Here is a 9868-nt window from a genome sequence, read left to right on the forward strand (position 1 = left end):
CTCCCTCATATGCCCTTGGTAATTTATACATCGTTATTTTGTCATATCTTGCCCTATCCGGGGTCTCCCTTTCCCCCTTCTCTGCTGTCCCTCTCCCAGGGAAGAGGTCACATGTGGATCCTTGTAATCAGTTCCCCCTTTCCAACCCACTCACCCTCCACTCTCCCAGCATCGTCCCTCACACCCTTGGTCCTGAAGGTATCATCCACACTGGATTCCCTGTACCTCCAACCCTCATATGTACCAGTGTACAGCCTCTGTCCTATCCAGCCCTGCAAGGTAGAATTCGGATCATGGTAGTTGAGGGGAGGAAGCATCCAGGATCTGGGGGAAAGCTGTGTTCTTCATCGATACTACCTCACACCCTAATTAACCCATCTCCTCTCCTAAACCCCTCTATGAGGGGATCTCCATTGGCCGACACTTGGGCCTTGGGTCTCCACTCTGCACTTCCCCCTTCATTTGATATGATATATATATACATATATACACATACATATATACATATACACATATATACACATACAAACACACACTTATATCTTTTTTTTTTTTGCATGATGCCTTATACCTGGTCCCTTGGGCACCTCGTGATTGCACTGGCCGGTGTGCTTCTTCCATCTGGGCTTATTTGCTTCTGAGCTAGATGGCCGCTTGTTCACCTTCAAGCCTTTAAGACCCCAGACACTATCTCTTTTGATAGCCGGGCACCATCAGCTTTCTTCGCCACATTTGCTTATGCACCCATTTGTCTTCAGCGATCCTATCATGGAGGTGTGCAGTCAATGATATGATCCTTTGTTCTTTGATGCCTGGTAACTGATCCCTTTGGGACCACTCGATCACACAGGCTGGTGTGTTCTTCCATGTGGACTTTGTTGCTTCTGAGCTAGATGGCCGCTTGTTTATCTTCAAGCCTTTAAGACCCCAGTCACTATCTCTTTTGATAGCCGGGCACCATCAGCCTTCCTCACCACACCCACTTGTTCACCCACTTTGGCTCCAGCCGTTGTGTCGGGAGAGTGAGCATCGTAGAGTTCCAATTGAATAAAAGAAGGTATTCATGCATTGAGGGAGTGTTTGAGTAGAGGCCCAAGGTCCTTCTGCCACCTTAATACTTGACCTATAAATATAGACACATAGATCTATTTCCCCATCCTCCTACATATATTTGCATGTACATGTCTTTGTCTAGACCTCCATGAATGCCCTTTGACTCCTAGCTCTTTCCTCCATCTCCCTTGACTTTCCTCCTGCCCTACTACCATGCTTCATCACCACCTGGGCTAGAGTATACCTCTTCTCTAAGCAACCTTACCCTTGATCATTTCCCACCAGGCCTGCCACTCCCCCTTCTCTACCATTTGGGGTCCCATGTTTTTCCCTTGTCCCTGGGTTTGTTAACACCTCTTCCTTACCCCACCCTACCCCCCCACCCCCACCCCAAGTCCCCCCGGAACTGTCGATCCCGTTGTTTTTCCTCCAGATAGTTCATCAAGCCTGTCCTATTCAGACAGACCTGTGGAGTCATTAACATGCACGAAAACTAGACAGAGGAAAACAAAGCAACAGTATACAACCAGACAACAAAAACAAACCGCTGACAAAGAACAGAACAAAACAGTTCACAAGAGAAAAGCTTGTAGTTAGTTCAGGGATCGTTTGCTGGCCCTTAGGAGCGTTTTCCAGTCCAGTCTGTTGGGGCACCACGCCCTGGCCCCAAAGTCCACTTTCAGCATTCCCTGGGGACCTTGCCACTCCATTCCCTTGCTGTTCCGCTGCACTCCCCCAGTGATTTGCCTCTGTGTGGTGGGATCAGGTCAGGTGCAATTTCCACACTGTGTCTCCGGTGCTGTCCCCTGTATCGCCCTTAGTCACTGAGGGGCATCATGTCTCATAGTAGGGCCAGCCATGTTGTTCTCTCTGTGGACTGGCTGCTCTACTCAGGAACATCATCATCACGGCCTGGTGGGCCAGGCTTTGCTCCACTCTCTCCTCCTGCCCCTTTAAAAGAATATAAATAATAATTTCAAAGAAGTGGCAGCCCAGTTAGGAACGCATTAAGGGACATCAGAGAAAGAAGTTGCCATATGTCCTGAAGCCAGGTGCGAGAATTATTTTCTGACTTCCTTTGTACACGTTTTCATTTGTCAGTCAGAAGCGAATCCTGTGGATGCACCCAGGGAACTGGGTCTTTGTCAGTCCACAGAAGGGGAATTCAAGTGAACCTGGGCACGGTTAATATTGGCACACGCTGAGAAACATCATCCATTTGAGCAAGTTCATTAAAATAATGAAATACATAACTTTGCTCTACTCACAGTGTTTTAATGAACAAAATTATTACAACTTAATTTGAATGAGGCTAATCTGGAACAGATGGTTTGGCAAATCAAAGTCCACAAAATGCTGCCTCCAAAAATCTGACATGTTTTGTAAATGCTGAATCTTATTTTCCCTTTTAAGTCCCTAAGTGCCAGCAGAAACTGAGAAGAATAGCTGACAGGAAACAAAACATGAACAAAGACAGTGTTTATGCTGCTGTAACACAGATATTCCACTAGCTGCCCAAGGCAAGATGAATATTAGCTATCTGATAAAGCAAGGAGGCTAGAGCATGGCTCTTGAAACTTACCTAAAATGCCTCTTCTTGGACAAATCAACATCCATAATTATGCTTAAATTTAATTTTCATATTGCCATAGATGGTATCCTAACTGAAAATGAGTCTTAGCAAGTGTCTACATTTCACACATACACACATATACTCCTCTAATTTTCCAATGCTAATTGCTGTCCAAGCAGGAGTATTTGTGTATGCCATTTTATTTATTACTTTTTCTGGACACAGAAATATTGTTGCACTTTTGAGGTCAATTTCAATGCCACAGGGGAAGGAGGCTAGAAGTTGACTTTACAATTGATGGGCTTTATAAAATAGTGCATCATCAGAAGTGGTAAAAAAATAATACATTCTGGGTTTTAACCTGCCTTTAGTCACTTATAAGTTTTCACTCAATAGCTATAAATCCATTGCACAGAAAGTCATAAATAACTGAGATTTCACACCTAAGTTTTGTAAGGAAAAACAAAGACAGCATAATAAGAATTGAGTGTGGAGAAACAAGTGTTTAAATTCAGGATATCAGTGAAATGGTGAGAAAGAAATCTGACCTTCTCAGGCCATGATATTGAAAGTTTAAGTAAAGTTAAAACAAATGGAATTGGTTATAAGTGTTTTTATTTTATTGTGACTGATAAAATATCTAAAAGTCGAGATTATTGTCACTATGTTATTTTCAAATTGAGATAAAGGTTAAATAAAATATACTAAGTGGGAAATTAGAATTGTATTCCAATTCTCTTCTGGTAGAATATCTGACTTACAAGTACCACAAATTCTCCAACCTTGTTGGTTTGAGAATATTACCATGCTGGAAGAGATCTGACCACTTGTCTTATACCCACATCAGAGAAAACATCAACTCTGATTTAGTCTACCTTCATAAACAGCTTTTCCTTTGAGACATTAAAAAAGAAAAACAAGTCTCTTTAAAAACCTAACACTCGGTTAGGGTTAGGGTTAGGGTTAGAGAAATAAAGAAAGAAAAGAAAAAATAATAAAAAAAAATAAAAACCTAACACTCATCTCTAAAGTAAAATTATAAAGTACAAAAAGATAGTTTAAAAACATTCTTATTTACAAATTCGCACAGAGAAATTATTAATATCAGGAGTTGATGGATATCATTGTTGGCTACTTTATACATATATATGTATAAACACACATATATAGACTACATAGATAGAATTTTATAAAATTGCCATCAAAAGTTAAATAAATTAATTTATTATGAAAACAAAATCCTTAGATTTAATTAAATTACATAAAAAGCAAAATAATACAGTTACATTAAAAGCCCAAACAGGATTTATTATAGTGTTGATAAACTGATTCTGAAATTTATATGCAGAACATGTAGCCAAAAGTAGACAAATAATTTAGAAGAAAAGAAGGTGTGATATTCACTCCACCTGACATGCTGACTTGTAAAGATTTTAGCAAAATTCAGGCCACCTTGATTTGAACAAGATACATACAAATATGCAATTATTTATGCAGAAATTAAAATAATAATATCACATTCCTTATACCATATGCAGTATTCAAGTGATTTAAATATTAAATATGCAACAAAAATACCACAAATATTGGAAGATATATTTAACAAATAAAGAAGGAAAAAATGATAAAAATACATAAAACTATATTCTAAAATTGAATTAATTTACATATATTAAAAGTGAAAACAAATCAGAATTCCTGCTATTGTAGAGAGGATGATAAATCTTCTTCCCCAAAACTAACTGTAAAACTGAAAAAAAACTCTGAAAAAAATACTTCAGTTGTCTGGATAGAGACCAAAAGCAAACAATAAATTGCTATTGCTGTTTTTCTTGATTTAGTTCTATATGTCCAACAGAGTGAAACATTGGCTGGTGGTATGGGATCATTACAATCAGTGATGTTTGAAGCCATTGTTGCAGTCACTGTGTCAAAAAGTCTCTTTAATCATCTTCTTTTTCTCTGACCCTCTACCTAGTATGATATTCTTTTCCAGGGTCTGGGCCCTTTTGTTTACATATCCAAAGTGTGTAAGGAAAAGTTTCACCATCCCTTATTCTAAGGAGCATTCCAACAGTGCTTCTTCCAAGATGGATTTGTTCATTTTTTTGGAAGTTTCTAGTATGTACATTATTCTTAACCAGCATTGTACAATGCAAAGGTTCTAATCCTTCTTCAGTCTTCCTTACTCATTGTCCAATTTTCACATGCATGTGAAGTGACTGAAAATACTATAGGTTACGTGAGGAACACCTCAGTCCTCTATGTGACATATTTTCACACTTTTAAGAGATCTCTTGCTGCAAATTTGTCTGATTGCCCATCTAATTTTTAAATGATTTGTTGGCATATACTTTATATGCCATACCATTTAACTGTTCAATCACATTAAGAAGATTTGTGCAATCATCACCACAATCAATTCCAGAACATTTTCTTCTCATATTTGTTGTTATCTCCTAATTTCCTCCAATCCTAATCTGCCAAGCCTCTATCCACTTACTGTCTCTATAGATTTACTATCCTGTGTTTTATGTACCATAAATCATACAAAGCAAAACACAACCATAAAAAATCATTGAAAGTAAAACAACCTCAATGACACCTCTGTTAGTCCAGGTAGACTAGAGAAAAAAAATCAGAGAGACTTATACCTGGGTAAGAAGGAACTTTTTTCTGCATAGTCAATTACTCTTTGTTTCAGCATAGTCAATTTATATAGAGTAATTGTACATTAAGAAAACACCAAACTGGACTGGAAAACACTCCTAAAGGACAAAAAATGATCCTTGAACTAACTACAAGCTTTTCTTTCTTGCTGTGTTTTGTTTGATTCTTTGTCAGTGGTTTGTTGTTATTGTTGTTGTTTTGTTGTATATTGTTGTTTGGCTTTGCTCTGTCTTGTTTTCGTGCATGTTATTATCTACGCAGGCCTGTCTAAAGAAGATAGGCTGGATTAACAATCTGGAGGAGAAAACAACGGGACCCAGGGTTCCAGGAGGACAGGAGAGACATGGAGGTGAGGGGAAAGGAAGTGATGTTAACAAACCCAAGGACAATAGAAAAACAAGTGATCCAAATTGGTGGTGAGGTGGGTGTGGGAGGCCTGGTAGGGCATGATCAAGGGTAATGTAACCAAGAGGAATTGCTGAAATCCAGGTGGGGACTGAGCATGGTAGTGGGACAGGAGGAAAGTGAAGGGAAATAGAGGAAATATGTGGGAGGGAAAGGGAATTTATAGAGTTCTAGATAAAGACATGTACATATGCAAATATATTTATATAGGAGGATGAGGAAATAGATCTATGTACCTATATTTATAGGTTTAGTATTAAGGTAACAGAAGGACATTGGGCCTCCACTCAAGTGCTCCCTCAATGCAAGAATACTTTCTTCTATTATGTTGGCGTTCTATGATGCTCACCTTCCTGACACAACCGCTGAAGACAAAGAGGGTGAATAAGCAAATGTGGTGAAGAAAGCTGATGGTGCCTGGCTATAAAAAAATATAGCAACTGGGGTCTTAAAAGCTTGAGGGTAAAAGAGCCGCCATCTAGCTCAGAAGCAACAAAGCCCACATGGAAGAACACACCACCCTGCGTGATCATGAGGTCCTGAAGGGATCAATTATCAGGCATCAAAGAACAAAAATCGTATCATTGGGTGCACACCTCCATGATATGATGCTGAAGACAAATGGGTGCATAAGAAAATGTGGTGAAGAAAGCTGATCGTGCCCAGCTATCAAAATTTATAGCGTCTGGGGTCTTCAAGGTTGAAGGAAAACAAGCGGCCATCTAGTTCAGAAGCAACAAAGCCCACATGGAGGAAGCAAACCAGCCTGTGTGATCACAAGGTGTTGAAGGGATCAGGTATAATGCATCATCAGAACAAAAAAAATCTTACCATAGTGAATGAGGAGGGGAGTGCAGAGTGGATACCCAAAGCCCATTTTCGGCCACTGGAGATTCCCTTGCAGAGGGGTCTAGGGGAGGAAAAGAGCCAGTCAAGGTGCAATGTAGCAATGATGAAAAATACAATTTTCCTTTAGTTCCTAAATGCTTCCTCCCCGTCTCTCCCACTATCATGAACCGAATTCTACCTTACAAGTATGACTAGACCAGAGGATGTACACTGGTACAGATAGGAACTGGAAGCACAAGGAATTCAGGACGGATGATCCCGTCAGGACCAGTGGTGTGGATGGCGATACTGGGAGGGTCGAGGGTGAGTGGGTTGGAAAGAGGGAACAAATTACAAGGATCTACATGTGGCCTCCTCCCTGGGGAATGGACAAGAGAAAAGTGGGTGAAAGGGAGACGTCAGACAGGGAAAGATATGACAAAATAATAATTTATAAATTATCAAGGGCTCATGAAGTAGGGGGCAGCGAGGAGGAAGGGGAAAATTGAGAACCTAAAGCCAGGGGCTTAAGTGGAGAGCAAATGTTTTGAGAATGAGGGCAATGAATGTACAGATGTGCTTTACACAATTGATGTATGCATGGATTGTGATAAGAGTTGTATGAGCCCCTAATAAAACAATTTAAAAAAAGAAAGCACCCCTACCAATCTAGATCAAGTCCATAAGTCTGATATTAGCCTGTATGTCTGATACCAATCTATAAAGTCCTCTTCGAACTCACGAAACACATGCAGTAATGCCAAATGCAGGAAGATCACAGGCCAATGGGTGCGAAGTATTGTGGATCTAGTGGCAAATCTCAGCCCTGGCATGGGTCTTCACATGTCTCCTCCACATGTCTCCTTCAGCTCAGGGTTCTAACATAGCTCCATGTGTCTTGTCACCTGCAATGTCTCCCAGGGAGTGAACATGTGACCCACCTCCATTGAGCTGTTTATCTCCTTAGCGCCTCCAAATGAGGACACCAAGCTGCAGTGGGATTGACAGGCTAAACCCCATGCCTTCACTCATAAGCCTCAAATTGACAACGGATTATATAACTACCACAATGACTAAACAAAGCAGAAAACCCTCAATCAAATAGGAAGCAGAAAATATTAAAAGCTGAAACAACTATAAAATGCATCAAAAGGGAGATTGAATAATAGTCTTATATTTTAACCTAACTACATCTGTCATGATCAACTTTACAATGTTCTCTATCTGATATCAAAGCTATTCACATCCCTTAATTATGACCAGAGAGAATTCACCCAATGTGGAGGCCTTGCAAATGAATTTTGGGCTCCCCTGTTCTCCATAGTGTTTTGAAAACGGAGTGTTTATAAGTTAAGTACAGATACTATTTCCACCTTTGGATGTAAATTTTATTAATTACAATCCTTGAAACACACAGGCTGGTGTGCTTTCTCCATGTGGACTTAGTTGACACCTCACTTAGATGGCTCCTTGTTTGAAGGAAGACACACCTTTATGACACAGAGCCTATTCTTTCTGACAGCCAGGAACCATCTGATTTGTTCCCCACACTTTGCTATAAAACCCAACTCTTTAGTGATTTTTTCATGAGGGCAAACATCAAACGTGGCCATCTTATGGAAACGAATTGGCCTTAGTCTGGGGCTAGAATAAAGTGTGAGCCTCAAATCCATCCATATTTCTATGGTTTATGTATGTCTTGTCTCTGGTTCATTTTAGAAGCACCATTATAATTTTATAATAGATAGACTTATAAATCATCCCCTGTGGCATGAGGTAGTACTATTGAGAGTGTCACTAATTTATCCAACTGCATGGAAGTTAAAACAATGTTGAGAAAAGGAATGAGGTTTCAAAAGCTTGTCTTAAAACAGAGTCACCTAAATGAGATATCAACCAAGTACACCTAGAAGAAGCATACCAGCCTGTGAGATCCATGGTTTGTAGATAATAAAATCCAAATCTGAAAAAGGAAATAGTATCAGACGGTTGTATGAACAGCATTGCTAACAGACAGAGAGCATTGTAAAGTTGATTATGGCAGATGTAGATAGATTAATATGTGATAACTAATCATTTATTTTCCCTTTTGTTCTATTTTTAGGTTGCTTCAATTTTTAATGTTTTGTACTTTCTTGAATGAGATTTTTCTATTTTTGTCTAGTTATTTTTATAGTACTTGATTTTTCCTTGTTTGTTTGCTCCCTGCTTGTATTTTGTATGATTTTCTGTATATGAAGCCATGAATAGTTAGATCTATAGAGACTGTAACTGGATTAATAATTAGTTAGGAGCTTAGCAGGGGAGGATAGAGGAAATAGAAAGTTAATTAAAATAAGGACTAGAAAAAAACGTTCTGAATTTGGTTGTGGTGATGATTGGACAAATCTTCTAAATATAAGTGAATGATCACATTATGTAATACATGAAGAATATTTCAATATAAATATAATAATAGAAATAAAAGGAAATTACACAAATATAAGCCAGTGTCAGACTGTAATACACGAATTGTTGACTTATAGAGATTAAGTTATTAAACACTATTTACACAAAAAGAGGGGCTGGCAATAGAGCAAAATTTTCAATAACACTCATTCATAAAGGAAGAATCGTGTTGTGTTAAACAGGGTTCTCTAGTGAAACAAACCAGGACACTTATGGTATATATATCAAGAAGGAATATAACAGCTAATTAGTCAAGTTAGCAGTGCAGAGGGCTCAGTTCAGCTCACCCTAGTGGAACAGTTAATATACTCAAAGTCCTTCAATTCACATAGACAGCCCAGTCCAAGGTTAAGGAAGCAGACAGCGGAGTCTTCCATTAGGCAAAAATGGTGAGACTTCACCTCATGTACTTTGGACACATTACTGGGAGATACCAGTTCCTGCAAAGGACACTATGCTTGGTAAAATAGAGGACTGGAAAAAAGAGGGAGTTGCTTGATAAGATGAATTGACACAGTGGCTGCAATAATAGGCTCAAACATAAGAACAATTGTGAGAATGGTACAGGACCAGGCGATGTTTCACAAGAGAGCCATAAAGTCATCATTTGTGCTTTTATTAAATGGTGTCGCTAGTGGGCATCCTGAAAAAAATTCCTAAAAAGAGTAGCGTTGGGACAGAATCTACACATAATAAAACACACCAGAGAGTAAGAAACTCTATGATAAGATTAAGGAAATAGGTTTGAAAATATTAGAGATAATGATGAAACAAAACAGTAAAATTAAATCATTTTACCATTTAGTTTATGTATTATATAGAAATAAAGTTTCATAGCATCATTTACCTTTAAGTAAGAATCTGCACCTTAATTCATGTAACCATGTACCC

This window comes from Tenrec ecaudatus, unplaced genomic scaffold (assembly GCF_050624435.1).
Source record: "Tenrec ecaudatus isolate mTenEca1 unplaced genomic scaffold, mTenEca1.hap1 Scaffold_555, whole genome shotgun sequence".
In the NCBI taxonomy this organism is placed as follows: domain Eukaryota; kingdom Metazoa; phylum Chordata; class Mammalia; order Afrosoricida; family Tenrecidae; genus Tenrec; species Tenrec ecaudatus.